The 19929-nt window shown below is 45.6% G+C and overlaps 1 long non-coding RNA gene and 1 other non-coding gene across 2 annotated transcripts in view; both read left to right on the top strand.

Annotated features, from left to right (window-relative positions):
- The window catches only part of LOC123745893 (uncharacterized), a 501838-nt gene that overhangs the window by 137658 nt on the left and 344251 nt on the right, over positions 1-19929 (top strand). The window lies entirely within an intron of this gene.
- Positions 16082-16155, top strand: TRNAN-GUU (transfer RNA asparagine (anticodon GUU)). Its single transcript has one exon. It is a non-coding gene; the product is annotated as a tRNA-Asn (tRNA).

Genomic DNA, 19929 nt, shown 5'->3' with positions numbered 1-19929 from the left:
ATGGTGGTGGTGAGAGTTGGTGGGTGTGGTATATCTTATGGTGTGTTGTATGGTGGTGGTGAGAGTTGGTGGGTGTGGTATATCTTATGGTGTGAGTTGGTGGGTGTGGTATATCTTGTGGTGTAATGTAGCCTTCACTTAAGAGATGGAGAGTGAATGTAAGTTGGCTTGCCAAGATGTAAATTTTGGCGAGGAATGGTGGTTTTCACACTTGAGTCTACACTAAGTGCCTTGATAGGTACACACGGAGCGTTGGTCGGTGTCACCCGGGCTCTCTCACACACAGCTCCAGTTGGCAGCTGGTTGGTGAGGAACTCGGTAGAGTAAGAACATATGAATATAACGAAGGTAACTGCAGAAGGCCTATTGGCCCATATGAGGCGGCTCCTATTTATAACCACCCAATCCCACTCATAACATTACGGGCTCACCATAGCCCGTGCTACATGGACACTTCGTTCTGAGTAGCTAAATCTGAAACAACCACCACCACTCATAAACATGTCCAACCCCCGTTTGAAACACTCTAGGGACCCCACCTCCACCACGTTACGCGGTAATTGGTTCCACAATTAGCATGTAAATAGTTTATTTTGTTAGGGTATATTACACTAACAGTAGAAGTCTAAGTGTATTGCTATTTTGAGGCCCTTCTCTTTCCCTGATCATTCTGCCAATTTGTTTCCCCCACAAACATATACTTTTATTACCTCCTTTCTCCATATCACTTCCCATACCACTATCCACTAACACTTTAAACCCAAACAAACGCCTCCAACCACGGAGTCCAACGAGTTCGCAGTAAGGCAAGTCCTGGTCAGTAATGGATACTCTAATCGTCTAACGGCTATGTCGAAAGATCATTAAGAGAAAGTGAACCGGCATGCTGCCTCTGAAGAAACGCCCAACAATTTAGCATCGGTCCCTCTTATTCAAATATTCTACAGAAGATTCTTTGCCACAGTGCACATAATGGAAGAAAGCGTCGCGAAAGACATTTGTTGATGGAAACATGACCCCTACCGACACTAACCAGAAAATAGAGTTGACAATGGTATACAAGAGTAAGAAGACTTCCTACTTGTTTATGAAGAACTCTCCTGATGCCAATTGAGACGCCTCGGAAGAGACGAATGTCGTCTATGCCTTCACATGCATATTTAAAGGGCTGTCGGCTCCAACGATCTCATTATAAACGTAATGCAACAACTACTTCTCTTTCAAGTTGCCTGACAATGCACAAACAGCAAGGCTCCATGAACTAGATCATCAAACACTGAAATAATTGACAAATCCAACGACAATAGAAGCTTAGGCATCGGCGAATCGATATATATGAAGCAGACTCTACCAACGACAACAGCTAAGAGTCGGCCATCTTCACGATCAGGACAACATGCAGCATACTGCCCCAGTTACTACAGGAACACAGGAAGCTACAGAAGGCCTATTGACCCATGTGACACCTTTACTTCACCACACAGGGCTTAAGGGCCTCTTAGCCTGGTGGATAGCGCGCAGGGCTCGTAATTCTGTGGCGCGAGTTCGATTCCCGCACGAGGCAGAAACAAATGGGCAAAGTTTCTTTCACGTTGAATGCCCCTGTTACCTAGCAGTAAATAGGTACCTGGGAGTTAGGCAGCTGTCACGGGCTGCTTCCTGGGGTGTGTGTGTGTGTGTGTGGTGTGGAGAAAAAAAGTAGTTTGTAAAAAACAGTTGATTGACAGTTGAGAGGCGGGCCGAAAGAGCAAAGCTCTACCCCCGCAAACACAACTAGGTGAATACACAATCGTTTATGTAACCGCTTGTTCTAGCTAAATTCTATCATGGGCTATTCATGCCCGTGCCACCTCTTGGGTGGCTTAATCTTCATCAATCACTCATCAATCTAAATTCTATTACGGGCTCACTATTGCACGTGCTACATGGACATTTCATTCCGAGTAGCTAAATCTAAAACTCTATATCCGCCTTCATGACGTCGGTGGAGATTGGGCGTTCCGTGCCGAGTCTATTATTGTATTTGAAAGGTTTAATTACTGAATCTCGTCTCACTGTTTTCCTTGACAAACTACGCTGACCTGAATAATATACCAAATATCTCTCAACTCCGTATTCCCCGCATTAAATATTCTGGGCGACATCGGTAATCTTGTAACCGAATTTGAAATAAGAAAATGTCTCTCTTCTTCAATTTACTGATATTATTTACTGTATAATGCCGGTATTACTGAAAGACCGAACTCTTATATATTTGTAGTCAAAATAATACACAAGTGTGTGTTAGCATTTGGTGAATCTCTTAATATTTTAAAACAAAATACCTAGCATGTATTTTCATTTAATTTATAGCATGTATTTTCATTTAATTTATAGCATGTATTTTCATTTAATTTATTTTAGTTCAGTGTTTTTTTACAGTTTATTTTCTACCACAGGCGGGGCCACTCGTGTGCAATGTTAATCATCATCTGTCCTCCGTGGACAGGGTTAGCGATCTGTTAGACAACATATCGTGTGGCGGGTTATTGAGACGAGTTTAAACTGTGAGGGACCAATCCCAAGAATATGATTTTGGTGAACCTTAGTCAATCCCTGGCTCTTACAAGGCAGGATGGCGCCGTGGCAGGGAGGCAGGATATCATAAGATGACAGAGGCAGGGTGGCAGAGAGGTAAGATGGCAGGGAGGTCTGGTGGTCGGCCGCACTAGTTCATTAGCCTGGGACTGTTGACCGTCTTGCCAATATCCCGCTTAAACCATGTGCCAACAACATTGGCATCCTTCATTTTCCTATTATGTCGTTGTCGGTCTTCCTGGCCTGTCGTTTCCTGGCCACCCCTTCCTGGGGTGTCGTTGTCGGTCTTCTTGGGCTGTCGTTGTTTTCGGCTGTCGGTGTCTGCCCTCGGCTGACGGTGCGTGTCCTTCTGGGCTGTCATAGTACGTCGTGGGCTGTCGTTATTAGTCGCCGTAGACTGTCGGTGTCTGCCCTTCTTGACTGTCGTTGTCTTTTTGGACTGTTGTTGTGTCCGTATAAGCTGTCGTGTCTCATGAGCTGCCGTTGTTTGTCCGCTTGGCCTTTCGTTGTCTGTCCTGTACTATCGTTTTTTGTCCTTCGTGAGGACAAAGATGTCGTTCTGTCCATCTGGGCTGTCGTTAAACGTCCTTCATAGATGTTGTTTTCTTAGCTGTCGTTATCCTTCTGGGCTGTTGGCTGTTCTTCTGGGTTGTAGTGTTTTCTATTATGTGCTGTCGTTCTGTCATGGGGTGTCGTCGTGTGCCCTGGGCGGTCGTTGTTTATCATCCTGAGCCGTTGTTGTCCTCTTGCACTGGTGAAGGATGAGGACGGGATGAAGGAGCTGCACAATTGAGAAGCAGAAGAAGCGTTACTCGATAATGGCAACACCATCGGGACAACACGCGTGCCGTCGTGTATACAAAAAAGGAAAACGGAGAGAAAATCGGTACCTAACTTGCAGAACGCTGCGTCCGATCGCCCAAAACAGAACCCGATAATTCGTCCGTGCTTCAAAGCAGAGTTGTCGGCCGTTGGGCGCGTTCAGGCTTGCAAATGAGCGGCAACCCATTGGTATTTACGACGCCACTTTCCACCAATCACCGCACTGGATGGGCCATGTGACGTCACACAAGAGCGCCTCCGATCAGCCAACCGCTGGGCTGTTTTTGGCTGCCTCAACACTCAAACGTAACCCATTATATATATATATATATATATATATATATATATATATATATATATATATATATATATATATATATATATATATATGTACCTAGTAGCCAGAACGCACTTCTCAGCCTACTATGCAAGGCCCGATTTGCCTAATAAGCCAAGTTTTCATGAATTAATGTTTTTTCGACTACCTAACCTACCTAACCTAACCTAACTTTTTCTACTACCTAACCCAACCTAACCTATAAAGATAGGTTAGGTTAGGTAGGGTTGGTTAGGTTTGGTCATATGTCTACGTTAATTTTAACTCCAATAAAAAAAAATTGACCTCATACATAATGAAATGGGGAGCTTTATCATTTCATAAGAAAAAAATTAGAGAAAATATATTATTTCAGTAAAACTTGGCTTATTAGGCAAATCGGGCCTTGCATAGTAGGCTGAGAAGTGAGTTCTGGCTACTAGGTACGACATATATATATATATATATATTTATATATATATATATATATATGTCGTACCTAGTAGCCAGAACGCACTTCTCAGCCTACTATGCAAGGCCCGATTTGCCTAATAAGCCAAGTTTTCATGAATTAATTGTTTTTCGACTACCTAACCTAACCTAACTTTTTCGGCTACCTAACCTAACCTAACCTATAGAGATAGGTTAGGTTAGGTAGGGTTGGTTAGGTTCGGTCATATATCTACATTAATTTTAACTCCAATAAAAAAATTGACCTCATACATAATGAAATGGGTAGTTTTATCATTTCATAAGAAAAAAATTAGAGAAAATATATTAATGAAAACTTGGCTTATTAGGCAAATCGGGCCTTGCATAGTAGGCCGAGAAGTGCGTTCTGGCTACTAGGTACGACATATATATATATATATATATATATATATATATATAATATATATATATATATATATTGTGACGGTAAAGCGTTGGTGTTCGGCTGTTTCAAAAGCTAGGGGCAGAGCCTCGTCACATAATAGAAAAAAAAAGAGAAAAGCTGGAGCTTTCGTCTGTGGTAAGGTAATGGGAAGACACACAAAACACAAGTAAATTAACAATGAAATTTTAATTACTTTAGAAAAACAAGACATAAATAAAGTTAAGCACATAAAATATGAAAGACAAGTCAACAAACAAAATAATATGAATAATCACTGGAAATGAAAAGTTACGTTAAGACAAGTGAGTTACAGTGATAGCAAAATAAAATATGAATGCTGGAATACTGGCTTCGAGCTGCCACCTCCCTTAGTACACGAAAGCCAAGGCTTAGTCTACCAGCGAGAGATGTCAACTGCTTGGAGCACTGAGATATTCTGACAATATTAGCGCACTGCAGCCTAGACATCAACTTGTGGCGGAGGCGGAGGGCAGGTGCGACGGGACACAGCCAATCAGCGACAGGCAGGCAAAGGATGAGCAGTTTGCTGGTTACGGCGGTGGTAGGTAGCAGGTGTCACTGTGTGCTGGGTACGATTTGCTCTCTGGGCAAAACGTTTTGGCGATACTTGGTGGACGTATCTTCTATAGTATCTTGTATATTGACGTACTTGTGTAGGGAAGAGCAGGCTCAATCTCTCTTGAAAGAGATTATCATCACAAAATATATATATATATATAATATATATATATATATATGTCGTACCTAATAGCCAGAACGCACTTCTCAGCCTACTATGCAAGGCCCGATTTGCCTAATAAGCCAAGTTTTCCTGAGTAAATATATTTTTTCTAATTGTTTTCTTATGAAATGATAAAGCTACCCATTTCATTATGTATGAGGTCAATTTTTTTTTATTGGAGATAAAATTAACGTAGATATATGACCGAACCTAACCAACCCTACCTAACCTAACCTATCTCTATCGGTTAGGTTAGGTTAGGTAGCAGAAAAAGTTAGGTTAGGTAGTCGAAAAAACATTAATTCATAAAAACTTGGCTTATTAGGCAAATTGGGCCATGCATAGTTGGCTGAGAAGTGCGTTCTGGCTATTAGGTACGACATATATATATATATATATATATATATATATATACATATATATATATATATAATATATATATATATATAAATATATATATATATAAATAATATTCACACACACACACACACACACACACACACACACACACACACACACACACACACACACACACACACACACACACACACTAGCAGTACCCGGCCACGCGTTGCTGAGCCACAGCAACCTTCCCTGTCCCCCCAGTCCTCCCCACCATTTCCCCCTCACCCATTTCTTGGGCCTCACAACCATGCCCCACTCCACTGTCCCTTTGTCCTCCCCACCATTCTCCATTCCCCCATCCCCTCGTCCCTACCATCCCCAAACTACCCCGTCCCCTCGTCTTTCCCCACCAGTCCCCACTCCCTCGTCCGATGCCTTCCCAAATGGTCTGATGTTCCCATCAGAAAATTGGGAACGATAAGTGATCTGATGTTCCCATCACTGAAATATAGGAAAAAGTTAAAAAATGAAATGAAAATATGAAAAAATAAAAAATAAACTATACACACGAAATGAACAGTATTGTAAACAACACAGCTCAATTCCAACACAATTCACACAAAATAATTAAATCAAAATGAAAATAAATCAAAATCTATGAATTTAATTTATCAGTGCAATCAGAAACATTGAAATGGAATTGTAACATATTTAGTATAGCATGTGTTGCTCTAACATGCAACAGAGGGCGTTGTTTTTCAAGAAAAGCATAGTTTTACCTGTCACAGGTGTGGCATCTACACTTGTACTTACGAAATGAAGGGTATGGTAAACAACACAGCTCAATTCCAACACAATGTCACACAAAATAATTTAATAATAAAATAAATCGAAATCTATGAAAATAAAATTTATCAATGCAATCAGAAACATTGAAATGAAATTCGTTACATATTTAATATAGCGTGCATGTTGCTATTATGTTCAACAGATGGCGCTGTTTTTCAAAAACGCATGTTTTTACCTGTCACAGGGGTGGCATCAATATAGTAGGTATATAAAAAGAGGCGCATATTCGAATGCAACGTTGTGTCAAAATTTCAAAGCAATCGGTAAAGAAGTTTTGAAGATTTTTTTCAGAAAAAGCATGTTTTTTTTTTTACCGTTACAGACATGACATGTATATAGTATGTATATAAAAACCTGCTTGGATGCGAATGGAACGTTGTGTGAAAATTTCAAAGTAATCGGCGAAGAACTTTCAGAGATTAGCGGTCATGCTCTCACCCATATATATATATATATATATATATATATATATATATATATTATATATATATATATATATATATATATATATATATATATATATATTATATATATATATATATATATATATATATATATATATATATATATATATATATATGTCGTACCTAGTAGCCAGAACTCACTTCTCAGCCTATTTTTCAAGGCCCGATTTGCCTAATAAGCCAAGTTTTCATGAATTAATTGTTTTTCGACTACCTAACCTACCTAACCTAACATAACTTTTTCGGCTACCTAACCTAACCTAACCTATGAAGATAGCTTAGGTTAGGTTAGGTAGGGTTGGTTAGGTTCGGTCATATATCTACGTTAATTTTAACTCAAATAAAAAAAAATTGTCCTCATACAGAATGAAATCGATAGCTTTATCTTTTCATAAGAAAAAAAATAGAGAAAATATATTAATTCAGGAAAACTTGGCTTATTAGGCAAATCGGGCCTTGCATAGTAGGCTGAGAAGTGAGTTCTGGCTACTAGGTACGACATATATATATATATATATATATATATATATATATATATATATATATATATATATATATATAAATAACTGAAAACTCACACCCCAGAAGTGACTCGAACCCATACTGCCAGGAGCATCGCAACTGGTATGTACAGGACACCTTAATCTGCTTGACCATCACGACTGGACATAAGGTGGTGATAGCGCCGAAGCTATTTGAACCTCCCCCCCCCCCCCCCCCCGGCCGCCGGCACTCGGATGGTAATCTTGGGCATAGTATTTTATCAAATCACCTCATTCTTTGGAGCACACGTGAGGAACACAAATGCGAACAAGCCTGAATGGTCCTCAGGACTATATGCAACTGAAAACTCGCACCCCAGAAGTGACTTGAAACCATACTGCCAGGAGCAACACAACTGGTATGTACAGGACACCTTAATCCGGTCACCTTAGTCTGGTCGTGATGGTCACGTGCAATAGTACATCACTCTAGAGAGCCCTAGCGTTTTGAAAAGTATCATCATTAGTACAGCATCTCTAGTGTGGTTCTTGTTATCCAAAGGGAGCCGGTCGGCCAACAGCACGCTGGACTTGTGATCCTGTGGTCCCGGGTTCGATCCCGGGCGCCGGCGAGAAACAATGGGCAGAGTTTCTTTCACCCTATGCCCCTGTTACCTAGCAGTAAAATAGGTACCTGGGTGTTAGTTAGCTGTCACGGGCTGCTTCCTGGGGGTGGAGGCCTGGTCGAGGACCGGGCCGCGGGGACACTAAAAGCCCCGAAATCATCTCAAGATAATCTCAAGATAAAAATCCAACCTGTCATTTTTCTTGCAGTTGTGACGGCTACTTTATTGTGTTTTTTAAAGGTAAGGTCTTCCGACATGAGTACACCCAGATCCTTTACATTGCCTTTTCGTTCTATGTTATGATTTGCCTGAGTTTTGTACGTGGTTTCCGTTTTTATATTTTACACACATACACACACACACACACACACACACACACACACACACACACACACACACACACACACACACACACACACACACACACACACACACACTGTATATGTAATCAGTAGAGAACTGGAAATGAGAACAGCCAAGAAAATTCAAGAGAAATCGAAGTCCCAAAATTCTAAAAAAAAAAAAATAGTGAGAACTAAATAATTAATTGAGAGGGAAGCCAGTAATTACCTTAAGGGAAGAAATTCATTAATAAATAGGAGAGTGTTCGTGAATCTTAAAAAAAATAACTCATTAAAGAAGAATTAGCCACAAATAACAAGTAACTCTAATGAATGTGGGTTCCTAACATTAGGACTCTGGCCCTGATGACAAGTGTTGATTCATTTGGTGATGACTCTGGTGTTGATAGTTGTTGGTTGGTGACTCAGTGGTTGGTGACTCAATTGTTGGTGACTCAGTGGTTGGTGACTCAATTGTTGATGACTCAGTGGTTGGTGACTCAATTGTTGATGACTCAGTGGTTGGTGACTCAATTGTTGATGACTCAGTGGTTGGTGACTCAATTGTTGATGACTCAGTGGTTGGTGACTCAATTGTTGATGACTCGGTGGTTGGTGACTCAATTGTTGATGACTCAGTGGTTGGTGACTCAATTGTTGATGACTCAGTGGTTGGTGACTCAATTGTTGATGACTCAGTGGTTGGTGACTCAATTGTTGATGACTCAGTGGTTGGTGACTCAATTGTTGATGACTCGGTGGTTGGTGACTCAATTGTTGATGACTCAGTGGTTGGTGACTCAATTGTTGATGACTCGGTGGTTGGTGACTCAATTGTTGATGACTCGGTGGTTGGTGACTCAATTGTTGATGACTCAGTGGTTGGTGACTCAATTGTTGATGACTCAGTGGTTGGTGACTCAATTGTTGATGACTCAGTGGTTGGTGACTCAATTGTTGATGACTCAGTGGTTGGTGACTCAATTGTTGATGACTCAGTGGTTGGTGACTCAATTGTTGATGACTCAGTGGTTGATGACTCAATTGTTGATGACACAGGCTTTGATGACTCAATTGTTGATGACACAGGCTTTGATGACTCAATTGTTGATGACACTGGCTTTGATGACAGCTGGTTAATGATTATTGATTACCCCCCAGCTGTATGTCCATTATTCGACCACTGCTAGTGATTAGGACCACTGCTAGTGATTAGGACCACTGCTAGTGATTAGGACCACTGCGAGCGATTAGGACCACTGCGAGCGATTAGGACCCCCAGCGAGCGATTAGGACCCCCAGCGAGCGTATAGGACCCCCAGCGAGCGTATAGGACCCCCAGCGAGCGTATAGGACCCCCAGCGAGCGTATAGGACCCCCAGCGAGCGTATAGGACCCCCAGCGAGCGTATAGGACCCCCAGCGAGCGTATAGGACCCCCAGCGAGCGTATAGGACCCCCAGCGAGCGTATAGGACTCCCAGCGAGCGTATAGGACCCCCAGCGAGCGTATAGGACCCCCAGCGAGCGTATAGGACCCCCAGCGAGCGTATAGGACCACCGTGTTTAGGAAGCACCTATAGTTACGATGAGGATCATACATGTATTGACGTAAAAGGAAATTAGAAAGTAGAAGACCTATTGGAGTTGGCCCAAACTGTACAAGTTTTTTTGATGTTGCAAAGAAAACGTAACCTAACCTTCCTCGGCCTAACACACGCTGAGGCATCATATAGTTCATATATGTGCTACACGAGGCCTAGGAATGTTTAAGTTTGGTTTTTAGCTTGTTTTTTTCGGCCTCTGTAAAGTGAATAGTATTAAATTCTATTATCAAATTGGCCATTACGTCTATGTATATAGGACGGTCCACATAGTTACAAAAAGTACTCTCTAAACAGGGGGATGGGTTGACCATAGAGAGTGTATAGGACCAAAGAGAGTATAGAACCACCGCGTGTATAGGTCCACCACGATTGTTTAGGACCACGCTAGTGTTTAGGACCACTGAATGTATAGGACCTCTGCAAGAGTTTTGGACCACAGTGTACAGGACCACCAAGTGTACAAGACCACAGTGTACAGGACCACCAAGTGTACAAGACCACAGTGTACAGGACCGCCGAGTGTGTACGGGACCACATAATGTAGAGGACCACATAATGTAGAGGACCACTGAGGGTGTAAGGTGTGCTGGGATCGGCCAAAAGGTTTACGACGACACAGTGAGCAGTTTCTTGCTTGGAAATTTGGCGGGGATTTTTCCGAGTAGTAGGTGGTGGTGTAGGTGGTGGTGGTGGTGGTGTAGGTGGTGGTGGTGTAGGTGGTGGTGGTGTAGGTGGTGGTGGTGTAGGTGGTGGTGGTGTAGGTGGTGGTGGTGTAGGTGGTGGTGGTGTAGGTGGTGGTGGTGGTGGTGTAGGTGGTGGTGGTGGTGGTGGTGGTGGTGTAGAAGGTGGTGGTGTAGATGGTGGTGGTGGTGGTGGTGGTGTAGGAGGTGGTGGTGTAGGTGGTGGTGGTGTAGGTGGTGGTGGTGTAGGTGGTGGTGGTGTAGGTGGTGGTGGTGGTAGATGGTGGTGGTGTAGGTGGTGGTGGTGTAGGTGGTGGTGGTGTAGAAGGTGGTGGTGTAGATGGTGGTGGTGTAGGTGGTGGTGGTGTAGAAGGTGGTGGTGTAGATGGTGGTGGTGGTGGTGGTGTAGGAGGTGGTGGTGTAGGAGGTGGTGGTGTAGGAGGTGGTGGTGGTGGTGGTGGTGGTGTAGATGGTGGTGGTGTAGGTGGTGGTGGTGTAGAAGGTGGTGGTGTAGATGGTGGTGGTGTAGGTGGTGGTGTAGGTGGTGGTGGTGTAGAAGGTGGTGGTGTAGATGGTGTAGGTGGTGGTGGTGTAGGAGGTGGTGTAGGTGGTGGTGGTGGTGTAGGTGGTGGTGGTGGTGTAGGTGGTGGTGGTGGTGTAGGTGGTGGTGGTGGTGGTGTAGAAGGTGGTGGTGTAGGTGGTGGTGGTGGTGTAGGTGGTGGTGGTGTAGGTGGTGGTGGTGTAGGAGGTGGTGGTGTAGGAGGTGGTGGTGTAGGAGGTGGTGGTGTAGGTGGTGGTGGTGGTGTAGGTGGTGGTGGTGGTGTAGGAGGTGGTGGTGTAGGAGGTGGTGGTGTAGGAGGTGGTGGTGGTGGTGGTGGTGGTGTAGATGGTGGTGGTGTAGGTGGTGGTGGTGTAGAAGGTGGTGGTGTAGATGGTGGTGGTGTAGGTGGTGGTGTAGGTGGTGGTGGTGTAGAAGGTGGTGGTGTAGATGGTGTAGGTGGTGGTGGTGTAGGAGGTGGTGTAGGTGGTGGTGGTGGTGTAGGTGGTGGTGGTGGTGTAGGTGGTGGTGGTGGTGTAGGTGGTGGTGGTGGTGGTGTAGAAGGTGGTGGTGTAGGTGGTGGTGGTGGTGTAGGTGGTGGTGGTGTAGGTGGTGGTGGTGTAGGTGGTGGTGGTGTAGGAGGTGGTGGTGTAGGAGGTGGTGGTGTAGGAGGTGGTGGTGTAGGTGGTGGTGGTGGTGTAGGTGGTGGTGGTGGTGTAGGAGGTGGTGGTGGTGTAGAAGGTGGTGGTGGTGTAGGAGGTGGTGGTGGTGTAGGAGGTGGTGTAGGTGGTGGTGTAGGTGGTGGTGGTGTAGGTGGTGGTGGTGGTGTAGAAGGTGGTGGTGGTGTAGAAGGTGGTGGTGGTGTAGGAGGTGGTGGTGGTGTAGGAGGTGGTGGTGGTGTAGGAGGTGGTGGTGGTGTAGAAGGTGGTGGTGGTGTAGGAGGACGTGGTGGTGGTGGTGGTGTAGGTGGTGGTGGTGGTGGTGTAGGTGGTGGTGTAGAAGGTGGTGGTGGTGTAGGAGGACGTGGTGGTGGTGGTGGTGTAGGAGGACGTGGTGGTGGTGGTGTAGGAGGACGTGGTGGTGGTGGTGGTGTAGGAGGACGTGGTGGTGGTGGTGGTGTAGGAGGACGTGGTGGTGGTGGTGTAGGAGGACGTGGTGGTGGTGGTGGTGGTGTAGGAGGACGTGGTGGTGGTGTAGGAGGACGTGGTGGTGGTGTAGGAGGACGTGGTGGTGGTGGTGGTGTAGGAGGACGTGGTGGTGGTGTAGGAGGACGTGGTGGTGGTGGTGGTGTAGGAGGACGTGGTGGTGGTGTAGGAGAACGTGGTGGTGGTGGTGGTGTAGGAGGACGTGGTGGTGGTGGTGGTGTAGGAGAACGTGGTGGTGGTGTAGGAGGACGTGGTGGTGGTGGTGTAGGAGGACGTGGTGGTGGTGGTGTAGGAGGACGTGGTGGTGGTGTAGGAGGACGTGGTGGTGGTGGTGGTGTAGGAGGACGTGGTGGTGGTGGTGGTGTAGGAGGACGTGGTGGTGGTGGTGGTGTAGGAGAACGTGGTGGTGGTGGTGTAGGAGGACGTGGTGGTGGTGGTGTAGGAGGACGTGGTGGTGGTGGTGTAGGAGGACGTGGTGGTGGTGGTGGTGTAGGAGGACGTGGTGGTGGTGGTGTAGGAGGACGTGGTGGTGGTGGTGTAGGAGGACGTGGTGGTGTAGGAGGACGTTGTGGTGGTGTAGGAGGACGTTGTGGTGGTGTAGGAGGACGTTGTGGTGGTGTAGGAGGACGTTGTGGTGGTGTAGGAGGACGTGGTGGTGGTGTAGGAGGACGTGGTGGTGGTGTAGGAGGACGTGGTGGTGGTGTAGGAGGACGTGGTGGTGGTGTAGGAGGACGTGGTGGTGGTGTAGGAGGACGTGGTGGTGGTGGTGTAGGAGGACGTGGTGGTGGTGGTGTAGGAGGACGTGGTGGTGTAGGAGGACGTGGTGGTGTAGGAGGACGTGGTGGTGTAGGAGGACGTGGTGGTGTAGGAGGACGTGGTGGTGGTGGTGTAGGGTAAACCAGACATAAGTGACACACAAGAGGTAGTGAGCATTAGTGTACCTTCCCAGCGGTTTACCTGTTCTAATTAATTCATTCATTTCCGCCCGCCTCACCTGTAGCTTCTGCAGGAGCAAATTAAGAAAAAACACGAGAACCCAACCCTTAAGTCTCATGACCATAAAGTTGGTTTTCATTAGGCAGCCTAAGTGCGTTATGTTATGGTACAGTGGAGTACATGTAACTTCTGTGCCGTTATGGTATGGTACAGTGAGGTACATGTAACTACGGTGCCGTTAAGTTATGGTACAGTGAGGTACATGTAACTACGGTGCCGTTATGGTATGGTACAGTGAGGTACATGTAACTACGGTGCCGTTATGGTATGGTACAGTGAGGTACATGTAACTACTGTGCCGTTATGTTATGGTACAGTGAGGTACATGTAACTACTGTGCCGTTATGTTATGGTACAGTGAGGTACATGTAACTACTGTGCTGTTATGTTATGGTACAGTGAGGTACAAGTAACTACTGTGCCGTTATGTTATGGTACAGTGGGGTACATGTAACTACGGTGCCGTTATGTTATGGTACAGTGAGGTACATGTAACTACGGTGCCGTTATGTTATGGTACAGTGAGGTACATGTAACTACGGTGTCGTTATGTTATGGTACAGTGAGGTACAAGTAACTACAGTGCCGTTATGGTACAGTGGGGTACATGTAACTACGGTGTCGTTATGTTATGGTACAGTGAGGTACATGTAACTACGGTGTCGTTATGTTATGGTACAGTGGGGTACATGTAACTACGGTGTCGTTATGTTATGGTACAGTGAGGTACATGTAACTACGGTGTCGTTATGGTACAGTGGGGTACATGTAACTACGGTGACGTTATGTTATGGTACAGTGAGGTACATGTAACTACGGTGTCGTTATGTTATGGTACAGTGGGGTACATGTAACTACGGTGAAGATATGTTATGGTACAGTGAGGTACATGTAACTATAGTGTACCTTATGGTACAGTGGGTCACATGTAACTATAGTGAACCCTGTTATGGTACAGCGGGGTACAGGTAACTATAGTGTAAGCTGTTATGGTACAGTGGGACACAGGTAACTATAGTGTACCCTGTTATGGTACAGTGGGGTACATGTAACTATAGTGTACCCTGTTAAGGTAAAGCGGGGTACAGGTAATAACGGTATATTGAGGTGAGTTATGGTACACGATGCTAATACAAGGTACGCCTTTCTTCTGACATTTTTACGGCACAGAAGGATTATCCTGAGGTAGTGTAGTGGTGGTGCAGCGGTAGTACTCACCTAACTGAGCAAGCATATGGCTCTGCTTGCGGGAGTTGAGCTCTGGCTCTTTGGTCCCGCCTCTCAACTGTCAATCACCTGGTGTACAGATTCCTGAGCCTACTGGGCTCTATCATATCTACATTTAAAATTGTGTATGGTGTCAGCCTCCACCACATCACTGCCTAATGCATTCAATCTGTTAACTACTCTGACACTGAAAATATTTTTTGTAACGTCCCTGTGGCTCATTTGGGTACTAAGTGTCCATCTGTGTCCCCTTGTTCGTGTTCCTCACGTGCTAAAGAGTTTGTCTTTGTCCACAGTTTTATAGTTTTTGTATTTTTATAGTCTACCATCACCACAAGTAGTGGTGGTGTATCGTTAGTGGTGGTGGTAGTGATAGTGGTTGTGGTGGTAATATGGTGATGGTGGTGGTATTTACCTATCAGTGCCAACGAGACAGTGACGTCTAGCTCTATATGCCCCGCTTTCTAGCTTTGTACTTATTGCGTTTCAAATTAACTACTATGAATTTCAAATTTACTATCGAATCGGGCCTTAAAGTTGTGGATGGAGGTGGCTTCGACAACTTCCTCTTTTCAACCATTCCACTTGTTAACTACTCGTACAATGAACGAGTACTTTCTTACGTCCCTTTGGCTCATTAGCGCTTCCAGCTTCCACCTGTACTTGTGTTCTCTTGTTCCGTTTTATCTGTCTGAGAGAAAACAGAACAATTGAGGCTATCCTTGTCCACCTTATCGATTCCCATCAGTATCTTGTATGTCATGATCATATCCCCTCTCTTCCTTCTGTCCTCACGGAATGAGAGATTTAGTTCCATTATCAATGTTCGTAGCTCAGCCCTCGTAGCTCTGGCACCAATATTGTCGCAAACTTCTGTACTTTTTCAATTTTGGATGTATGCTTTACAAAATGCGGATCCCAGGCTGGTGCTGCGTATTCCAGTATTGGTCCAACAAGTATTGTGTAGATTGCTTTGAAAGAGTCCTGATTCAGGTTCCTAAACGATGTTTTTTTTTATATTTGCCGGCTTCCCATATGCTGCCGATGTTATCCTGTTTGTGTGTGCCTCCGGTGTGAGTGACATATCAACTTCAAGATCATTCTCTCTTTCTGATTCCTATAGCTGTCTTCCCCGTATGATGGAGCGGGGGGGGGGGACGTAGCTACAGGAATTCCCCATCTGGTCTCCTGTCTCCTTTCATATCTCCATTACCTTACTCACGATGGGATTGGATACCATCAGCCATTTGTCAGCCCACACCTGGAGATTGTCAAGGTTCTCCTGCAACTTTCTGCAGTCATCATCTGTTTTCACGTTCCTCGTCAGCTTTGCGTCATCAGCAAACGCTGACATGTCTGAGCTGACTCCTTACGAGTCGGGACAGATTGCAGACGTAACGAAGCGTGCAGACGCCAGTCTTAATGCAGCGAAAGCCGAGAGTATCCCAAGCCTCCGTGGCACAATTGGTTAGCGCGTTCGGCTGTTAACCGAAAGGTTGGTGGTTCGAGCCCACCCGGGGGCGAATGTTTTATTGCTAGAATTACAAAATGTGTGTGTGTATTATCACAAACTGTCTATCAACTGTTACTAACTACTATCTAATTCCCCCCCCCCCCTCTCACACACACACACACAAACCCCAGGAAGCAGCTCCGTAACAGCTGACTAACTCCCAGGTACCTATTTACTGCTAGGTAACAGGGGCATTCAGGGTGGAAGAAACTTTGCCCATTTGTTTCTATCTGGTCCGGGAATCGAACCCGGGCCACAGAATTAGTCCTGCGCGCTGTCCATTCAGCTACTGTGTATGTGTACTCACCTATTACGTGTGTGTGTGTGTGTGTGTGTGTGAGAAAAAAATAAAAAAAATTAGTTAGTAGCTAGTAACAGTTGATTGACAGTTGAGAGGCGGGCCGAAAGAGCAGAGCTTGACCCCCCCCCCCCCCCCCCCCCGCAAGAATGCACTAGGAAGTGATGTGATGGAGGCTGACTCCATACACAGTTTAAAATGTAGGTATGGTAAGAGCCCAATATGTTCGGGAACCTGTACACCAGTTGATTGACAGTTGAGAGGCGGGACCAAAGACAAAGCTCAACCCCCGCAAGCAGAGCCATATGCTTGCATAACTACGTACAAGTAAGTACGTACTTCCGTACGTAGATAAGTATAACTAGGTGAGCACACACACACACACGCACGCGCGCGCCCGTGATTGCTCTATATCTACCCATCCGCTTCTCGTCAAAGTAAATGGTTAAAAAGAACAAAATGCTGCCAAAATAAAAAGCGCAGTAGTGGGAGGGGTGTTGGGGCGGGTATGTGGGAGGGGGGCTGGGGGTGTTGTGGGGGACTGGGGGTGTTGTGGGGAGAGGGGGGGGTGCTGGTGTGGGAGGGGGTGTTGGTGTGGGAGGGGGTGTTGGTGTGGGAGGAGGATGGTGTGGGAGTGGGTGATGTGGGTGGTGTTGACCTGGTTGCTGTGGCATAGTGGGGGTTGCGGAAAGGGGGGGGGTGTATTCACCTAGTTGTGCTTCCCGGGGGTTGCGCTTCGGCTCTTTGGTCCCGTCTCTCAACTGTCAATCAATTGGTGTACAGGTTCCCGAACATATTGGGCTCTTACCATACCTACATTTTAAACTGTGTATGGGGGTCTACCTCCACCACATCACATTTGTGATGTGGTGGAGGTAGGTGGAGGTGGTAGAATGTTAACACATTCCATTTGTTAACAACCCTGATACTGAAAAAAATATTTTTAATGTCTGTGGCTCATTTGAATACCAAGTTTCCGTCTGTGTCACTTTGTTCCCCAATGCTAAATAGTTTGTTTTTATCCACTATGTCAATTCTTATGAGAAGTTTTTTGAAGGTGATCATGTCTCCCATAACTCTTGTGTCTTATAAAGGAACGTGAGATTTAATTTCAGTAGCATTTCCTCGGAACTCATACCTCTTAGCTCTGGGAACTAGTCTGGTGAAATACCGCTGAATCTCCTGTCATTCTTTTTTGTTTATCTAGGTATGGACACCAGGCTGGTGCTGCATACTCCAGGATTGGTCTGACATATGTGGTATACAAGGTTCTGAATGATTCCTTACACAAGTTTCTAAAGGAAGTTATGTTGGCCAATCAAGCATATACCGCTGATTATATCATTTTGAATTGGGCTTTTGGGGACAGGTTCGGTGTGATATAAACTCCCAAATCTTTCTCTCTTCCTGATTCTTGAAGGATTTCACCTCCCAGATGGTACCTTGTGTTCGGTCTCCTGCTCCCTTCACCCAATTTCATTACTTTATACTTACTCGAGTTAAATTTTAGTAAACCATTTTCTGGACCATTCTTCTAGTTTGTCCATGTCGTCTTGTAGTTTCTTATCTTCCTCTGTCTTTATCCTTCCCATAATTTTTGCATCATCAGCAAACATTGAGAGCAATGATTCTGTGATCTCTTTAAAAACCGCTTACATATATCAGAAACGGCTTGGGTTCAAGTACAGAGCTCTGTGGAACCCCGCAAGTGACATCTCGCCACTCTGTCTCTCTGCTTACAGTAACTTGCTATGTTCTTTTGCTTAGATACTCCCTTATTTACTGGAGCACCTTACCTGCTATTCCTGCCGGTTTCTCTAACTTCTGTGCAAACCTCTTATTGGGTACTGTCAAAGGCTTTCTGACAGTCCCTAAAAATGTAGTCTGCCCCCCCCCCCCTTTTTTTTGTCGCCTGGTCGTAGACTTCTATTAAACCTGTGAGGCATGATTTACCATCCCTGAATCCCATACAGGTGATGTGTTACAAAGCTCCTTCCTCTCCAGATGTTCTTCGAGGTTTTTCATCACGATCTTCTCCATCACCTTGCATGGTATACAAGTTAGAGAAACTGGCCTGTAGTTCAGTGCCTCTTGTCTGTCACCCTTTTTTTTATATTGGGACTACATTAGCTGTCTTCCAGCTTTCTGGTAGGTCTTCTGTTTCCAGTGACCTTTAACATACCATAGTGGCGCACATAGTGCTTCAGCACCCTCTTTCACTTTCCATGGTGAGATTCTATTAGGCTCAATAGTCTTTCTCACATTCAGCGTAAACAGCTTCCTTTTCACCTCATGTTACGGCCCTCTCGGGACGCAACGGGGTTCTTACTCTGATGTTGTTAGAGGAAGATATATATCCGTTCCCAAGCCAGTAGTGGCTAGCAAGGGATGTGATCCGTGACGCAAGTAACTTAAAGGGGGAAGGGAAAGAAAGTTAAGAACTTAAGATTATAATTCACCATCACCAAATAAATAAATAAGATATAAAAGAGTGCACAGGGGGAGGGGTATAAACACTTATTTACAGGGGAAATACACTGGAGTCTTCTGCTGAAGACTATGGATCCTCGCTCTTGGTGCTGAATGCTTGGTGCTTCTTCGTGGCCTCACAACGAATCCTCTAGGAAGCTGAGCCTACCCTGGCCACAGGTCAGCCAAAACACAGGTCCACTGGGGGCACCGCCATGGAGGCCGTCAACCACACGTCCAGCTGGTCTGCTGGCAGGTTCCGGACCAGCAAGGCTGGTCAGGCCACTCCACGAACGATATAAGGGGAACGCCCTAGACAGGAGCCTCGTGTGACACCACAAATCACTCTCCTGTCCTCAATACCCCAGTGGATGATCGTCTCCAACAGTCGGTCCCGGGTAATCCTTCTACTGCCACTCCACTGGCAGGGTAACACACCACAGTGTTCTTCCGGGGGGACGACTTCACAACTGCTGCAGCAAAGTACAAGGTATGGAGACGGCTGCCTCGGGTAGACTGACTCAACTCCCATCACAGCAGTCCCAGGTCGACTCTATAAGCAGACACGTCATCAATAACTGGGACACTAAAACACCTCACTTACAGGCTCAGACACAAACGCCCGACGTATCCACTCCCTAGATGGCGATGTTGTCTGAGCACCACCTCACCAGAGGTCAGCGGCGGCGGTGTTGAGCGCTGAACAGGACTGGAAACTGGCCCTTGTGGCCGGTATTCGCCGTCCTCACCAGGTGTCGTCGTCCGTTTGGCGGGGGTTTCGGGAGCTGACCCACAGATGGCGCGGTCGTTACTGCTCCGTGCTCGGACGCTGGATCCGGGTTCGTAACACCTCATCACTGGTGAGCTCATATTTCTCCAAAGCTGCTTGGTTTACCGCCTCATCTCTCAGTATAGGGACTTCTCCTTGCTCTATTATTAAGACCTGCTGGAACCTCTTGAGTTTTTCACACACCACCGTGTCATTCTCTGTATCTGTACTCCGTTTTTTTTCTGTTT

The sequence above is a fragment of the Procambarus clarkii genome, chromosome 88 (genome assembly GCF_040958095.1).
Source record: "Procambarus clarkii isolate CNS0578487 chromosome 88, FALCON_Pclarkii_2.0, whole genome shotgun sequence".
NCBI lineage: Eukaryota > Metazoa > Arthropoda > Malacostraca > Decapoda > Cambaridae > Procambarus > Procambarus clarkii.
Note: the sequence above shows the minus strand (reverse complement) of the source record. Positions and strands in the feature narration are given on the sequence as shown.